Below are 18,993 nucleotides of genomic sequence, written 5' to 3' on the forward strand. Positions count from 1 at the left end.
AGCATTAAAAATGCAATAGTCTCGCCTTTCATTAAGTGAAAGCCATTTGCTTTGCTATACAATACCATTAGCAAAGCAAATGGCTTTAACTTCATCAAATGCGCAAACGGTTGCATTTTCAGTGCTTGTTTAGAGATGTTGTAAGCCCCGATGATTAGTGGATACTGGACTACTGGGGCTCATGGGAAATTAAATGTTTTCATTCATGAAATGTGAGTGGCTGCTGTGATTTACATAGTAAAGGAAAGTATATCCATCTGTATCCCTTCCCTAAGTATATAGAGATAACTCTAATCACGAGTATATGCAGTAGACCTTTATACTATCATATACCATCCATATGTGACTCTTGTATCTGCTCCTTGTGTGACTTTACATCTTGTACATTTGCAATTTTTTCCGAGTGTATCCTCTTTGTAACGCATGTAATCCTAAGTCCTTATGTTTTTCAACTGGTGCTTAAGTAAAGCGCTCTGACACCTTCGGGTAAAGTTCGCGCTATATAAAATTGCATGAACTAATCAATAAATAAATAAACCAGAAGCACTTCTTTCAGGAGGGGGCGGAGCTCTTACAGGGCTGGCAGGGACCTGATTGGTGGAAGGCTGGTGATGTCATGGTGGTGATTATGGGAAGTGTAGTTCTGGTGTGTTTCCTGTGGGCGCTTCGCTGTTGTACTTTGGCAGTGCAGTGAGAGAATCACACTCCGAGGCCTGCGGTCCGCCCCGGTCCCTTCGGACGACGTTTCAAGACCGAGCCCGGGAGGGGGCTCGAAGCAGAGAGGCTTTGAGCTTCCGGGGCAGGAGATGAGTTTCCAGAGGAAGAACGAGTATCCGGAGGCGGGACATGAGTTGAGTTTCGGGGGCGGGACTTCCGGTTGTCGGAGCCCCGCTTCCTGTCGCGCGCTGCCAGTGGCTCCTCAGACCGCCCCGCTCCGGCAGGTCGGCGACTTCACTTCCGTCCCTGGGGGGAGGCGTTGGGGGGGGGGGGCAGCGCCGCGCGCTCCGCCCGGGGTCGGGGCTCCCAGGCTCCGCCCTCTGTGGTCAGAGCTTTACATGTGCCGGAGCTGACCGGTACGCAGTGCCCGCACATCATTAGTCCCCTTTCAAGCATTGATTATTAGTGGGAGGGGCCTGGTCCTCTCTACAGTTCAGTTCAGTACAGTACAGTATTGTGTGTGCTTTAAATGGGCCGGTGCTACCTGGTACAGGGTGCCTGCACCCCAGTATTCCCCTTAAGTCGCAGATCATTGGTGGCAGCTCCTGCAGCTGACTGCCAGGACAGGGGGAAGGGCCTCTGGCATCCAAGGCGGGGCCTAGACTCACAGGTCTCGCCTCAGGTTATTTTAACCCCTTCGCTGCGGCGGCTATTCTGCCGCAACGCAAAGGGGGCGGGTAGGGCTGCGCGGCGCGCCCATGCTGGTGACAGAACCGCTCCGTCACCAGCCGCGGTCGCACTGTGCTCATGACTGAGCGGTTCTGTCACGGCCCGCCTGCTTAATGAAACGCTCAGCGCAGGCGCGGAATCCGCGCAGGCGCGCGAGCCGGCCGTGACGGAACCGCTCCGTGATCAGCACAGCGCGACCGCAGCTGATGACGGAGCGGTTCCGTCACCAGCAGGGGAGGGGTTAAAGGACAATGCGGCTGAGCAAGGTTCAGCACCTCAATTTCAAAGTAAATAGATATGTTCTTTGTATAAACACGTCAGGAGCTCGCCGCACTTTTACTCCACTGAGGATTATATATACAATTTCAAGAAGAAAAGGACAGTGCACAAAAATTAAGTCTAAAGGCTTCCAATGTATCCAAAAATATCCTCTATTCTTTTTTCAAATGTAAAACTCAACCTCAGCCAACTTGTTTCTTTCCATAAGAATCTCGTCAGGGCTCAAATGTCTCACTTTAGACTCCCAGTGGTCCTGAACCCATGAGCTCGAATTCACAAACAAATTGATTTCTTTGTAATCGCGACTAGATAGTCATGCAGCAGTATCAATGCCAAACAAAATAGTGTCCTATGGATGAGATGTCGGCCCGCACTCCTCCGTATTAACCTGCGGGGTCAGTCGCTGGGCAATATTCAACCACAAAAAAAAATGTAAATAAGAGTCACCGGACCAGTGTAGTGGTCATCTACCTCCGTAGGAACCCGGAGGGTCAATCATCTGGCAATATTCACCCCAAAATTGTAGAAGAGAGTTAGCGGGCCAGTGTAACAGCCATCTATCCTTATCACGCCTCGGGGACGTCTGCCTCATGCGCATCACAGTGTTTCAGTCTATCACGAGTCCTGGCGTCAGAGGGACGTCTGCAGATAGGCAGAGGGCACAGAGCCTGTCCTGCCTTGCACTGCCCTTGTGCCCAGAGCCTGGCCCCCCTTTCACAACCCCGTGTGCAGTGGGCTTAGAGCCTGGCCTCCCTTTCACAGCACCCTGTGCCCACAGCCTGGCCTCCCTTGCACAACCCCCTGTGCCCACAGCCTGGCCTCCCTTTCACAGCACGCTGTGTAGTGAGCACAGAGCCTGGCCTCCCTTGCAGAGCCCACTGTGCCTTAGGCCTGGCCTCCCTTGCACAGCTCCCTGTGCCTGGAGCCTGGCCTCACTTGCACAGCCTCCTGGGCAGTGGGCATAGAGCCTGGCCTCCCTTGCACAGCCCGGCCTCCCTTGCACAGCCTCCTGTGCAGTGGGCACAGAGCCTGGCCTCCCTTGCACAGCCCCCTGTGCCTTAGGCCTGGCCTCCCTTGCACAGCCCCCTGTGCAGTGAGCACAGAACCTGGCCTCCCTTGCACAGCTCCCTGTGCAGTAGGCCCAGAGCCTGTCCTCCCTTGCACAGCCCGGCCTCCCTTGCACAGCCTGGTCTCCCTTTCACAGCACCCTGTGCAGTGAGCACAGAGCCTGGCCTCCCTTGCACAGCACCCTGTGCAGTGAGCACAGAGCCTGGCCTCCCTTGCACAGCCCCCTGGGCCTGGAGCGTGGCCCCCCTTGCACAGCCCCCTGTGCCCAGAGCCTGGCCTCTCTTGCACAGTCCCCTGTGTCCAGAGCCTGACCTCCTTTGCACAGCCCCCTGTGCCTTAGGCCTGACCTCCCTTGCACAGCCCCCTGTGCAGAGGGCACAGAACCTGTGCCCCTTTATCCTATGCATCATGCCTCCTTCACATGGCTCGCAACAGCAGGCACTGAGATCTTACCTGGCTATTTTTCACCTGCCAGAAGCCCTCAACTGCTGTGGCATCTGTCATGAGACCCTCCATGTCTGCAGGACAGATGTGGCTAACCATGGAAACATTCCTGGCCGCCTTTCAACTCCTAGCTGATTTTCACAAGAACAGCCCGCCCTTCCTTAGAAGCAGCTCTGCATCCCCACCCCTCCCTTAGAAGCAGCTCTGCATCCCCACCCCTCCCTTAGAAGCAGCTCTGCATCCCCACACCAGCACCCCTCCCTTAATTATCTGCCACATTCACTGGTATCCTGTGACACACAGCTAGTATGTCTTTTTCACACACAATATGATGCTGTGCAGTCTTACACTGTTTGCAGACAGTGTCACACACTGCCTGGTTCATTGCTCCAGTTCTGGTTGTAGATGGTGGACAAGAAGAGCGACGCCCTCCCTAGTGACAGATTTTTTTTAACCATCTTTTTTACTGATTCCGCTCAGTTCATCTTCATTATTCAAACATTACAATAACGTAAACACTCTCTTTTCACAACATCTATTACATATTGTTCGCATTTTCACAAACCATCGTCCACTATTGCTGTATCATTCCAGAGGGACCACCCTCCTCTCCTGTATTGTCTATGTCCGCCTTATCTTCCCACTTGAACCTTATAGACTCTGAGATTCCTCTATACACCTTCTACTGCCCCCAAATTTTATCCCATTTCTGTGGGCAACCTCTAGCTGTGTATCTTACCTCTTCGGGCCCTGAGCACCACTCTAAATCTGCCTCCCAGTCCCGAAGGTCTGGCAGCCTGACAGCCCCCCACCCCTGGGCAATATTTCGTTTTGCTACTATTGCTGCTCTTTTCAGCCAAATCATTACATATTTGGGCCACTTTATCTCACCTGTTACACATAACCTTCTTGGTTCTAATGGGATGATCTCCTCCGTGATTTCTGCCATTATTCTTGTTCCTTCCTTCCAGTACTGGTGAATATACCTACACTCCCAGAGAATGTGAAAGAAGGAGCCCTCTTCCCTACACCCCCTTGGACAGTATTGCGAAACTCCCCGGCCCCATCATTGCAGCTGTGTCCTGGAAGCATAAGACCTGTGGAGGATTCGCAACAGGAGACGCAACCTTGCACTCACTGACACGTCACGAGGACTCTGCACTGCCTCCTCCCAGGCCTCGGTCTCCAGGAGTCCCAGGTCTGATTCCCTTGTACGTTACTGAGGTGGCTTTAGTTTTCATGTGGTAAAGGAGTAGTCTACCTTCCAGTAGAGAGCACTCCGCCAGTGTTTCACCATCCTGGATATATTTGCACAGGGCGTTGCTCAGCTGCACGTACCCCTACCTTTCTGTATCCGCCAATCCAAAATCAGCTTGCAGATTATCAAACATTATCATCCCCTCCAAATGTCTCCCAGGCTTTCAATTCCTAATAAGTTTTTTTAAACCCATTTAGGTTACCCACCTCTCACAGCTGATGACTGCCACAAAGAGGAGACTTCTCGGTCAACTTTGACCCTAGGGACACTTCTTCCCCATCTCAAGCGGTTCTCCAGTTGAAAAGTCTCAATTTTTTATGATTCTCAAGGACCAGTGGCCCCTTTTTTTTTCTTTTCCAGATCACAAGAATGTGGATTTTCTAAGTGTTAATGATGAAATGTCCTAATTTTATTAAAGAGACACATTTATTTATTTTCTGCCAATAGCATTGTGAGCATCTGATACCTCTTCAGTCTCCACTAATTCAACCAGGCCGACACTAGCATAGACTGACTCGTTCGCCCTGTCTTCATGGAAAACGTTGTCATGTCTCTTATTCTATTCTCGCAATCATGATGCGCTGCTGCTACTTCCAACACAGCCATTCCACATCCAAGCTTGACTTGAACACTATTTCACTTACTCCCTTAATCACACAATTCTTTTTACAAGGCTGGTGGCTTGTACACCAAAGTTCTATGGTGCCATTATCTCTGACCAAGCATGACCAAATCCTTCACGATCAAACATCTTCCTCATTACTCTCTGTCTTAGAGGTTGTTGTGGAACTCGTGAATTCGACTTGCTCCCATCTCTGTGAACACCAACCACTACCATGGCAAATTGTAGGGCAAAGCATTGATGGCGCCAATAAAATCCAAGCCAACTTACCTCCAAGGATGACCTGAATCTTGAATATGAAAGTCTTCTCCACCACCAAACTTTATTCTCTTCCTGCTTTCTTTGCAGTATTTGCACTTCTAAGCTACCTTCACAATCTCATATATTTTAGGCCACCAGAAAAGCAATTTAACTTTTATGGTGGCCATTGCCTGTTACAAATGACTCTTGCATGTAATCGGGCATTCTCTGCTCCTCAATGAGCCAGGTGGTACAACTCTCTTCTCACTCTACGCTCCACCACAGTAATTCAAGAATTTTCACACATGGTCTTACTTCTGAATTATCAATACTTTTTTCTAACAGTATCCTTGCTTAGAAAGTTTTTTTACTTCATTCAAGATGCTTTCGTTGTCTTGTTCCTTCAACCATTCTTCACAGCTCTGAGCCTTTCCTGCATTTCTTAGGGGAATATTGTACTGTTAATTGATCCTTTATGACCTAATCTGCCATCGACCCAAACTGACACTTGATGGTTAGTTCTCTTTGACGAACATCAAATACGTTTTGACATTGTGGTTGCATATAAAATTTGTGTCTTACCATGCCGACTTTCACCGACTTGTCAAATCTAGTCTCTAGCCACTGTTTGGCTTCCTAACGAGGGTCTTGAAGAGGCTGTCCTTGCGGGTCTGAAGCCACCGGCAAGAACTTGAAGACATGTTGGTCCTCTTTATCCAACACACTTATCAAATGAGCTTTTTTATGTTCAGACTGATATCTTGACCATCTAACACTACCAAATAGTTATCAAAAGTGTCAGTCTGTTCGGGGCTGGACAGGGTTTGTCAAGAAACCTTGCAATTTTAGAAAAACAGTATAGGTGAAAAGATAAGCACAGAGAAAAAAGTATATATGTTAGTAATTATCCACCAATTCCCATAGTCCGTACGCTCAACCTCCAGGGGTCTACCGTTAGGATCCCAAATGATCTAAAAAGTCACTATTTCAGCAGAAGGAGCGTCCTATTTTTCACAAATTTGTGAAAAATACGACGCTCCTTCTGCTGAAATAGTGACTTTATGTCAAGAAACCTGGTGGGTGAGTAATGTTTTGATTTAAATCCATAATGTGAACTTGAATGTTGGTTGAGGTCTAATGTATATTGAGTGTTGGTTGTAATGCACCATTATTAAAGTAGATGTCAGTGCAGTATTATGCATTCTTTGCTTGAAGTTCTAAAGTCCTTTTGTTTTAATGCAGGGGAAGGCTTATTGTGGAGTCCATCTGATTTGAGGAAGTCAGACGTTTCTGTGGAGAACAGTTTTACTGAGATCGTTAAGGTAATACAGGGCCTACTCTGCTGTGAAGCGCCAGTGGAGTGTAGATCATGAGCGTGGGCCTCAACCTGGTGTCTGGCATAGAGTGCTGCTAAAGATTTCCTCATGCATGTTAGAGGGCACGCGCTTGTGTTTAGCAACAATCCATTTGAATAATAAATTGCTCCATAGATTTCCCAGATTTTGTACTTTAAGTTCGCTCTCACCTTGCTGCTGACTGTAGAACACCAGAACCTGTAGCTGTTAGTTCTAAAAAGTAAACTGACTCAATATAAAACGTTAGCCACAACACTTTAGCTTCTTGCCTTTAATCCCATAGTAACCTTGCAAATATAATTGTATGTTCTGAAAGATATATAAACAAAGCATATGAGAATAAAAAAATCTTCTAGTGCGTCTAGAATTTTCAATTCTATTAAGGACACGGAGTCAAGGATTATGATTCTCTTTCTTTTGCTACTAAACACAGCAGCCAATCAAAATGTAAATGTATTTGAGCTTATATAGCGCACAGCTACCCGCAGTGGGTTTCCCGGCGCTTGCTTAGGGAACCCGTCCTGGTATTCCCCTGTGAGATAACCCCGGCAGGGTATCCACAAGGTGAAAGCCAGGCATCCCGCCGCGAGGGGCCGTTGTGGAGATTAAGCAAGCTATTGCCCAGAGTCGCAGAGTGTGAACCCGTGAGTCGAGAAGGCACTGGAGCGAGAATTATCGAGTCCGTGGAATTTTTACCCCAAGACCCGCTGAGGCGGGGAATTGAACCCTGGTCCAGGGCCGATCTCAGCTTCCTGGTCTGCCGCCTCTAACCCCTGAGCCACACTTCTCCACAAAACATACAGAAATATTAACTACATTTCCCATGAGCCTCATGCCCATCCTCCATACTGCTCCACCAGTCAGGTACCATCAGTACATATAAAACTTCATGAGTCCACAGTTCTTCCTCTTTCGTTGATGCTGCACAGCTTCGCGATTTGGCATAATAAGACTTGCTTTGACCCTTTATACGTGTAACAAATTATCACGATCCCTTTGATAATTACTGTTCGGCGTGGAGTAGGGACCTCAGAGCAAACGTGTCGCTCAGCACGGAGGGCGAGGTCCTCTATCTAGGTTGACCGCTGTGCATGCACTAGAGCATGCTTTCCGTAAATGAATTTGGTCCTAGGAGCACTTCACGAGCCGGTGACCGGAGTGCAAGTACATGCTCCTTTTCCCCTCACTTTGTTTGGGGCTGACTAAAAGAAGCAAGGCTTTGCCCTAGAGTAAATTTACCAGGTGGCGCCCTCCACTTCTAACTTGTTGGTCTTGGCACTAATATTGCCGATTTTCACCTGGCTGAGGCTGCCTCCCCTTCCTTCCACGTCCTAACTGAATTAATTCCTCTGGAATGACTGGACTGTTGCTCTGCATCAGTATGGCTCACTCCTTTTCTCAAGATTACTCCTATGGGAAGTACATTCACATTCCATATGTACACCAGGTAGAGGAACATTTGGTGTAGGTACTGGACAACCATGTACAGGATTCAGTCAACAGGGCATTGATCAAAGCCCTCCGCCCCTTTACTCAGTGTAGGAAAGTGCCCTTTTGACATTGTTACCCCCCACTTTTTGCCTGGCAGCTGGTTCAACTTTGACCGAAAGTGTGCTGGGTTCCTGCTAACCAGGTCCCCAGCACCAGTGTTCTTTCCCTAAACTTTACTATTGTTCCACAATTGGCACCCCCTTTGGCCCCATGTAAGTCCCTTGTAATTGGCACCCAGGGCATTAGACCTGAAGAGGGTCCCTAAGATCTGCAACAAGAATTGTGCCACCTTAAGGATCCCTCACCAAGGTCATGCAAACTGTAATTGCAGCCAGCGTATCTTGGCGCAGAAACAAAGGAAGAGTCAACATGGCACATACCCCTGTGCCATGCCAGCATAAACACTGCATGTGGCATAGGTAAGTCACCCCTAAAGCAGGCCTCACAGCCCTAAGCCAGGATGCACTCTACCCATGTGTGGGCATATCTACATGAAAAGATATGTCCCTGTGATATCTAGTTAGAGCCTTAGGTATTACAAGGGCACAGGGAAGCCAAAACAAGCACATGGGCTGGACACCTGTTATTACAAGTTCCCCGGCTACACAATGGCTTCATTGTACCCCAAGGTGTTTGGTACCTCGTCTTGATAAATCCTCACTGATGGATTTATTAACTTATACACCCAGAGTGCCCCTTAGAGGGCGCCCCTGAAAACCTGCCGACTACTAGTGTGTTGACTGACTGGTCTCGACCAGCCCGCTACCGTAGACAGGTTTCTGACCTCCTGAGGTGAGATCCTTTTCTTCTGGAGGCCAGGAATAATGCCTGCTCTGGTCAGAGGTGTTCACACCTTCTCCAAGTAGGATGGGCATTCCAGGGCAGGAATCTTTGAAGGCCCTACCACCTTTGTCATGCGACGCCTGGCCTCTCCAGATAGTGGAGGTGCCCACCCCCAGGTCCTGACCCAACTTTTTGGCGGCAAGACAGGCAGGAAAATTAGTAAGATTAGGAGGTGTGCCTACGTTCAGCCAGCACTACCCCTGATGTGGACCCCACTTTTCAGATTCCTCCATCTTATTTTGGATGTAATTAGCATTCTAAGGTAGTGTTATGCCCACTTGAAGTGGCCATATAGAGGGTGTAGACACCCTAAACGTAGGTAGCCCATTGGCTACTACCTGTCACTCCCTGTAAACGCCCCTAAATTGAGTATTTAGGTGGCACCCCTGAACCCCAAAAATCTGATTTGACGGATCAACAGAAGAAGGACGAAGAAGAGTCACTGCCTGGCGGGAACAGCAGCAAAACTTTGGACTTTTCTGTGAGCTGGAGAACTACAAAAGCCTCAGGTAGATGTGTGGTGCAGTGGCTAGAGTGGCTGACTCCGGAGCGCGGGGCTTACGGTTCGATCTTCGTGCCGGTGCCAGCTTAGCTCAGCACCTTGTGACTCTGGGCAATAGCTGACGTTATCTCCCTGACGGCCCCAAGTGCCTTGAGACCCATAGGGGTGTTTACTGTGCGCTTTACAAATACTGGATTTTAATTTATTTATTCAGGTAGCCTGCCAGCACTTCGAAAATTGCTTACAGTCTACCTTGGAGTAGAGGAGCTACTCTCCTGCAGGCCGCAGACACCAACAAGCAGAGTCCGGTCCACCGCCTTGCAGCTCCCCGGACCGGCAGACGCCGCGGATGACCAGGAGAAGGTACTCGCGCTCTGGAAGGTCAGATCTGTCTCTCCACCGAGTGTTCAGAAACCCGGACTAACTGGAGCCATGCAGCACCACTCCCCGGAATGTGGGACAACCTGCACCAAGCACCAACCATGAGAGTCCATCCTGGATTCTCACTACACCAGGACCAAGCTGCCATCGAGGGACGTCCGCATCACTGAGACCCACTCCGTGAGTGGCCCAGCTGCTTCGATTTTGCCCCTGACAGCTGTCTGTCTCTGACTGTGAGGTGCATCTGTGCCCACCCTTCCCAGCCAACCAAACCACTCTGAACCCGAGCCACTTGGCCTGGTTCCCAACGAATCAGCTGTGCCCCCATGCTCCAAGCCCATGTTTGGGAGCTATCAGACTTGCCTGCAAGTCAGCCTGTGTTTGGGTGACCCCGTTACTCTTAGCGCACAAGCTAACAGCCTCACCAGCACCCTGCTCCTGGTGGCACCCAAGCCATATCTTAAGAACTGCTGGTAGTACTTTGGACCACGGCCCAATACAACTCTGAACCGTGAAGGTGAACTCTTGACACCGACCTTTCCTCCCATAGGATTGCATTGTGCGTAAAAGCGCACGTTTGAACGTTTTACTTACCTGTGAATATTGCTATTGAAAACAGTACTTCCGTTTGTACAAAGTTCTTGGTTTTAAAACATTTATAAACAAGCGCATTGACAGGCCGAGACCTAAAAAGAAGTGTTATTTTTCTAATTTGGCCTAAACACCACTCTCTGATAATTCTAACTGCTCGTCCACACTATCACAAAAGAGAACGTTAGTATTGTCTACTTTAGCCTTTGTAAACCAATTGAGGACTCACTGGACTTTTTGCACAGTGTACTTATTTTTAGTGCACCATATAGAGAGCCATCTTCCTGCACTCAACCTCGAGTACGCTATAGCAGGAGGGAACTGAACGCAAACTCTTCTTGGGAAGATAATGCAGCTAAATTAACCCTACTTTAGTGTGTCATTTCTTGTCGATGAGCATTTGATGTGAAGGTCCTGGCTGTAGCAGGTAGAGTTCACTCCCTCTTGAGTGTCTTTTTGTATTTCTCAGTGTACTAAGACACATTCCTATTGTGTAACTTACCCAGCTTCACCTGACCATTAGAAACTGTGTGGTTTAATGTTTTAAGGCCTGCGGAGATCGTGCCCATGAAGTACGCAAGGATCGAGCTGGGCAGTTGCTTATTTCTCTCCAGAAGCCCTTTGGTCTGGTCTCTTCAGCGACGCTGGTCTGGTGGGTCAAGTGGCTATAAGCGGAAGCAGGAATCGATGTGTCCATTTTTAGTGTGCATTAGGTTCATGGCGCCATGGCTTCCAAAGCCTTCTCCACGGAGTCGAGATTGGAGGATATTATTGCAGCCTCAGACTGGTCATTTGATTCCACCTCAAAAATGTTTTATCAAAAACCTTTTGTGGATGTGGCTTCAACAGTGTGGCACAGCTTTAAACAAACATAATCAATAGCCTCTGGCCCTGCTGTAGCAGGGCAACTACAGACCAGTAAGCCTCATTGATTGCATACAGAATTGTTTTGCTGCTGTGTCCTTGAGAAGATCCAAGATTGGATCTCTGGCATGTTCGTTCTCAATCCCTACCAGGCAGGTTTTTGTTCTAAACCCTCAACAAAATATCATCCTTTTCATTTTTTATTGCTCAACTGGCGTACTGTTGTCATCAATAAGGACAACCTATACGTATCCTTTGTGGATTTACGGTCGCCTTTGATCTAGTGCCACATTCAAGTCTTTGGCAATCACATGGGGACATGAAAATGCCCCGCAGCTATTGGAATTGGTCGCCTGCCTTCATGAGGATTACTTTGCACTTGTAAGATGGGAAGGCAGATCTATTTGATGGATAGGGTCACAGTCTCTAGAGGCGTAAGAAACGATTGCGTTTTGGCCCCTATACTATTTTCATTATATATAAACTATATTGTTTCCATACTGACCCTTGTCGACACAGATGCACTCTCTTCGGCCCAAGTTAAAATTCCAATATTATTTGCAGATGACACTCTCTTGGCTAGATTTTGTCTGCTGTTATGTATGAGGCACTTATGGGCTACTGCAGAACTTGCACATTACACCTCTGCCCTCCGGGGCGTAATTTTTGCAAGTCACTCTGTTAAGATCCCCTGGCTGCAGCACATTCAACAGTTATTGCACTTTATTGGGACTCCCGAGCTTCTTTTCCATCCAAACATGCCTTGAAAATATTTATTGGTCCGCCATCGAGGCCAAAGCTTTAAGAAAATTTGACTGTCTTAGACCATCACACAAATTCCTAGAGTTTAAATATCAACTACATGGAAGGAGTCATAGTGGGATCAAGTGACTGCTCCCAGCAATAGGAAGCTGTGTTTTAAATTTGGAACTGGTACTCTCCTGCTAAGAACATTTACGAAGTGCTGGTCTGAAGAGGCTAGTGATTCTTGTCCTCTATGTTCCACCATGACCGAGTGTGTTGCAATTTTTTTCTGTTCCGCTTGCGCATGCCTCCGCAGGTATTGGTTAGCCCCTACTTGCAGACGTTTACACCAAGGTATCCTGTTAGCAGCACTGCATCTTGAAGGCAGACTACACCTTATTCCTAATTATTCCTGTTGCCATGTGTTTTGGGGCCGTGTGGACATTGTTCAGAAAGCTTTTATTTCTTTCATAATGCACCCTCTTTCTACTGTGCTTGAGCCTAGAAGTTTCAATACGGTTTCATCTATCTGTCACTAACAGATGTTTTATGATAAATTGTATTGTATTTGAATGTTGCTCATTTTATGATATTTCTTTGTGTATTGTATATGTGCTTTTATGGCCTTGGTGGCCAAAAGAAAGTATTTTGACGATGACAATAAAAAAAATCCTAGCTAGACTGTCAAGAATTTTCAATTCAAATAAGGACACAGCGGCGAGGATTATCCCACCCGGAGAGTATTTGTTGTATGTTATGCAACGCTTATTGTCATGATATTGTGTTGATTTGTTACCCGCCCATGTAAGTATTTCCTCGTATAGAAACAAGATGGTATGACGTTTACACTTGGAAGGCAATCATACCAAACTGGGGGCTGTGTCCAGTAGTAAAAGAAAGAGAAGCCTAATCCAAAGCCTCTGGTCGTGCTATAGAACTACAAATCTCATGATTCATATAGTAAGAGTTATAGTATGACCTAACAGTGATCTAAATTGAATCCATAAGATAGTGCAGCTGTGACAGTCTTTTTTCGTTATTGTTCGAACGTGAGTGGATGAATTGTGGAAAGAATATGAAATAGATTTTAAAAAACGAACATCAAGGTGATAATGATCCATTCATTGTAATCCTTGGAGTTAGTATCCAGAATGAGGATTTGTGGATCGGAAAACTCAAAAGAAAAGATTGCATTAAGTAAAGGGCGTCCAAAATGATAAATTATAAGCATGAAGAATAATACTAAATAATGGGCTGAAATTATTTTAAAAATAATATAACTAAGTCATTAACATTCGATTAACAACATTTTGTGGTGAGAGAATACTTGCCTCGGTGTCTTTAACAAAATTAAGACCGTCCATCATTAACACTTCGAAAATCACATTTTGTGTCAAGAACGGAGGCTTCATATTATGCTAGTTCAGAGCGAATCAATAATAGTAAAAGCTGCAATTATAATAAAAACATTTCAACGTAGATGAAGACTAGTCAGCTACTTTCAGAATATTCTCCAAACTTACACCAGATGCACAATCTTTAAAGGTCCTGGCTCATTTAAAGGAATGTGCTTCAAATTTGAGACTATATATTTAGGCCTGGGAAATGATCCATTTCACCCATCTAGTGAGAATAGCTGAAGGTGCTGGAGAATGAGATTTAATAAAGGATATCAATAATTGGAAAGACGATCTGAGAGCAGTTGTTCGATTCTTGTATTCTTTTAGGCATTGTCAAATGCAAAGCTTTGGTTGATGGGGAAATGACAGATGAAACCATAGTCTTAGTTTTTCTGAAAATAGAGGAAAAAACCCCGAAAGAATATACCGCCTAGCCAATAGATCCAATATCTTGATGTCTGACACTCTTTTAAAAGATATTGGGCATAACAACATTGTAAGTTTTGCAGAAAGGCATTTCAAATTCAACAGGTCTTTGTCTAGCCAGCTAATAATGCATTGAAGATCAGTATTTATATCCCATAGCGTTTAATATTCAGGAACAAGAAGAATACTCATCCTTATTCCATGAAGAAGTCTGTAGGTGATTGGATATTGGTCACCAATTGGTTTTCCAGTAATGTATTTATTTATCATTGAAATAGCTGATCTATGTGTGTTTACCATCCTGTAGCAGGCCTCAAGAAATCTACTTGACCACTAATAATGGCAAGTCCACTGATAATGGCAAGTCCGATTTTATCAGGGCATGTTTTTTTTAGGGCCTACTGGCTCCAACTGGCAATAGAGCTCAAGCAGGCGAAAAACAGGTGTTCTGTTAATTCAGAAAGCCAATAAGCGATAAAGATGCCTTTAAAACTTGTTTTTATCTTGCACGTTTGCCACAGAGACAGACACATCATGCTTTAGTAATATATTTCTTAAAAGTGAGTTCTTAAACATGAACTGAGAAACATTCCTTCCCCACGACAATGCTATTAGTGAAGGCTTGTCAAGGGATTTGTGCACCCTATATGTGGGCTAGATTTTTTATTATACATGGAGCAAAAAATTAGAATATGAAATCAAACACAAGTTTTTTAGTTTTTTAAACAGCGGCCATGCTGAGCTCACATATTTGAAGGTGCTCCTGTGTGTGATAATGAAGAAATGGCGACTTGGTGAAATAAAATATTTGTGTAGGATCACACAATCTGAGATGACTTTTTGGCTCAAACTCATTACAGTTAGGCTGAGTAGATTATTCATGTCACTAGACCTGTTGGTCTGGTAAAATGTTTCTGATGCTTCGAGGCATGTGTAAGATTTACCCAAAAGCACTAATGAAGATAGATAATTAACTATTGTGGAAATGTGAAGAAAAGAGATTGGAATTTAATTTCAGACACCAGCTAGTTTGTGCTGACCAGGTTGATTTATAGACCCTGGAGGTGCCGGGGGTCTGACAGACTCTTTCGAAAGGCCTTCTGTAATAAAATTAAATTGTAATTGTTCCACACCATCAGTTGAAGATGACCAAATTACTTTTCCGCCAACATCAGCTTGTTCCCATGGGCACATTCTGATCACAAACGATCCCTATCACATTTGGAGTCCCCCTGGGCTCCATCTGTCTTCTTTCATCTTCAGCGTATACATGAAGCCCCTTGGTACTCTACTCACAGATAACATCAAAATTCACCAATATGCCGATGATACACAACACAACTCCACTTTAAAGTTTCATTTGCTTCCGACACCAACACCTCAAACACTGCTTGCTCATCATCCAAACCTGGAGCTCAACCCAACTAACACAGAAATCCTGGTACTTTCTAAGAACAATAAAAAAGATACAGTACAAACCTGGCTAAATTACGTGAACCGTGACAGCTTCGTACTCCAACTTTCACTAGATCCCAAGTCACTTGGATTCACCCTGGACACTGACCGCACCCTCAAGGAGCACCTTACCAAGAAAAAAACAGACTTCTAGGTACAAGTTCTCTCATCTAAAGAAAAACGTTTCGTCCTGCAAGCCGCTTCAGAACTGATGTTCAAGCCCCTGTACTTCCAGATGGTGGTAATGTCCTACTCCAAGGCATCCCAGAATCCACACTGGCACCACCTCTTGGGGGTATCATGCATGTTGCATACAGGGCCAGAAGAATCATGACTGTGTTTCCCGCCATTGGCTCCTCTTGCCGCCCCGTACCATATTTAAAGCCAGCTGCATCATTTATAAAGCTGTCGCGACCAGCACCCTGCCTGTCATACATCCACGCTCCCCCGTCTCTGGTGGCTCTTGGCATAACCGCAGCCAGGGCACCATCAGACTGCTGACTAATGAATAAATATGGAAAAATTAGACAGCAGGTGTTTTCCGTCTATGATCCATTATCTGGACCAGCATCCATGACCCATCAGGACAGCCCCAATGCTACTCCAAATTAGGAAACAGTTGTAGACTCACCTCCTGAAAGAACACTATGTCACAATTCATTAACCATCCAAATCCTGCTTTCTCTCCTCTTAGTCATTGACTTCATACGTAGTTCTTTAGTTCCATGCTTGGAGATGCTTTTTTTAATTGTTTCTAATTCCAAAGGAATTAGGTATTTGTAACCAAGACTCTTTCTGAAGTGTCAAATCTTTAACCTCTGTAGAGCACTCTAGTTAAGTGGGCCAGAGAATGCTATTTAAATTGAGAAGGAGTGTTTGCCTTCTATCCTCCCTAGATGTCTTAGAGAAATTAGGACATTGTATGAAAATTAGTTAATTATTTTCTGATGGGAGATACTTTTGAATTTGGTAAATGCAGTGTACAATGCATGCAATTTACTGTGAATCCTAGAATCTTTTGTTTGGACCACAACTACTATAGACTTTTCCTTGACTGTGACAAACCCCTAATTTTCTTAACAAGGAGATGGTGATTTGAAGATGACGGATAGCTAATTTTTTGTCATAAGACATGGTCAAGATATTGTCCAGATAAATTAAGATTCTGATACCTTGAGATCTGAATTGGGTCATCACCGGTCACAACAATTTGCAGAAACCCAAAGAAGCTGAAAATAAGTAAGGAAGGTGGTGAACTGATAAGAAGTTGCCAGTTGAACTGAAGGGATTTTCGTTGCGCAAAATCTTTGGGAATGGAGAGATAGGCGTCTTTAAAGTCTAGACGTGTCAACCAATTCCCTGGCTGTATGGAATTCCTGAGGCTTTTAATGGTTTCTCAGAGGTACTTTTAAAAATCTGTGAACTTTTCTTCTTAGCCAAACCGGTTAAGGTCTGTGCCATCCGAGTCTTGAGATCCCACATGTTCATATGAATAATTATGAGAACCATCATAGAATCCCATATCATGCAGTCCTGGATCGTGATTCTACCTCTGATGAAGAGAGGCTAACAGTTTCTGACCCTGACTCATATGAAGCAATTAGTCTTTATTCGTGCTGACTGGGCCAGAAGCCTCGGATGCCACAGAAGCAGGATCTGTTTGTTTGGTTTTGGTAGTTCTCTTAAAAGGACATTTTGACATTGTTTTTGTAGGAAGTGAACGACAGAAGCACCTTCATCATCCTCATTGCTTTTATAGGATGAGGACAGTCTGATACAACTAGCGTCAGCAGCAGCTTCATCAGTTGCTTTATATTCTTTCCTATGCTTTTTATAATGGTGCCTCCTGATTCAGTAACACAGAACTCCTGTGGGAGCAGAGAAAGCAAATTAATGACAAATAACAGATCATCTATTTTGGAACACAAAGAGTTGTAGGAGAGGCTGTTGAAATCTTACATTAAGGATGGAAGCATGACAGTTTAAATAAACACTGTTCTCCCAGAAGCGATAGCCTTCGGCACAAAGCTGAAAGAAAAGAAACACTGCTCCTGACAACTGAAATGTGATTTAATTAATTAGAGGTAGTCAATAAGACAAGTCAGTAAATTGTCATGTTCAAAATGAGACTACAGAGAAATAATACATGATTGAATGTTTGTGGACGTGGGGGACTGGCGGACCGGAATATCAAGCGCGGAGGCCGTATGTAGTGGGCAATGTTTGTTTATTTTTCTCCCACTGGTTAAACAGAGTACGAAAGGGTCTTTATATAATGAACACAAAATAGCTCCTCTGGGTGGTGGATGGGCTCTGGTCCGGGACACGCGGAGAGCTGGTTCCTCCGGAGTTCGGGTCTGGGTGGTCCTCAGAGGTTCCGGGAGAGAAAACAAAAATAAAGGAGCCGTTAGTCCCGCCGGACTTTGTAGGTTAGAACCGATCACCAGCACCCGGGTACAAGTGAGAGGGAGGAAAGGACAGTGAGGAGGGGAAGGTAGGGTCGGGTCAGGATCAGGAAACAGGACGGAAGTCGAGAGGCAGAATGTGCACTGAGTGATAGGACGTGAGAGGGAAGGAGAGTCTCTATCTACAGTGCTATACAGGGTTAGGAAGTGCTACACAGTTTATATACAGTGCTACGGGTGATTGCGGGATTCTACTGGAGGATTTACAATGGGAAAGTATTTACAATGCACCTAATGTGCTACAGGGGTGGTTGTCGATCACTCACCCGCTCCGGCGCAACTCTCCAGGTTGAGTTGCGGCCGCTCCCCAGCTACCTCCTGCGGACTCCACCAGTCCTCACTCCACTCGTCTTCTTCCTCGGTCGCCTTCTCCGTCTCCACTCCGGTCTGGGTCGCCTGCCACGAGCTTGATCCGACGTTCGACTGGTTCCGGCTTTTCCAGCGTCCGGTTCCTGCATGGGGGAGGTACTTCCGGGGTCGTGAGGGTGTGCTTCTGGGAAACGGCTGCTCCTGATTGGCTCCTGGAACAGAAGACAGAAGGTTGGGTTTCTGGTTGGTCGCGTTGTTGCTAGGGACGCATCAGGTCTGGTTTCCATACAACTCGAAGGTCCGAAGAGACGCGGCCAAAGGGAGGTAAGGGATGGCGCCGCATCACAATGTTTAAAACGATAGATAAAGTGAACTTAACTGGCCACCAGGAAGCAGCAAGAAAGAGGAAGGACTGTCACAGCTGCACCATTTTATGGTCTCAGCGTAGAGCACATAGAAGTAGTATCAATGTACTGTTCTTAACTCCATATCTTTGCACCTTGAGAAAAAAAAAATATATATTCATTGAAAAAAAAGCAAAGGTTACAAGGACATTATAGTTAGGCTCATATTTCATTTGAACAAAACCAGTGAAGTTCAGCAGTCCTAGTTACCTGAGCGAACTGTAACTTGCACCCGCAATGCACCGCTTATGACCTCACATATTAAATCACTGATAACATCTCAAATGACATCAAGTGAGTGTAAGTGTTTTTAAGGGTTCATGGGTATTAAACACCTACCCAGCCGGTCATCTGACATTGTTTTTCCTCGTCTCCCCGTTCGTGTCTCCTTCCCTCCGCCTCCCATGTGATTCTTTGATTCAAATTGATGTAACTATGTAACTTGTAACTCGCTGATTCAACTGAT

The 18,993-nt window shown here is 45.8% G+C and overlaps 1 protein-coding gene across 3 annotated transcripts in view; it reads left to right on the forward strand.

Moving 5' to 3' along the window:
* Positions 1 to 845: 845 nt before the first annotated feature.
* The window catches only part of LOC147689514 (uncharacterized), a 175,726-nt gene continuing 157,578 nt past the window's right edge, over positions 846 to 18,993 (forward strand). Inside the window, exons 1-2 of one of the 3 annotated variants that reach the window (XM_086936902.1) lie at positions 846 to 941; positions 6,540 to 6,619. The gene's annotated coding sequence lies outside the window, so the exon portion shown is untranslated. Of the gene's footprint in view, positions 1,074 to 6,539; positions 6,620 to 18,993 lie in introns of all 3 variants that reach the window. The other 2 variants (XM_086936901.1, XM_086936903.1) reach the window with 2 other exon arrangements.

Source organism: Lissotriton vulgaris, chromosome 9 (genome assembly GCF_964263255.1).
Source record: "Lissotriton vulgaris chromosome 9, aLisVul1.2, whole genome shotgun sequence".
In the NCBI taxonomy this organism is placed as follows: domain Eukaryota; kingdom Metazoa; phylum Chordata; class Amphibia; order Caudata; family Salamandridae; genus Lissotriton; species Lissotriton vulgaris.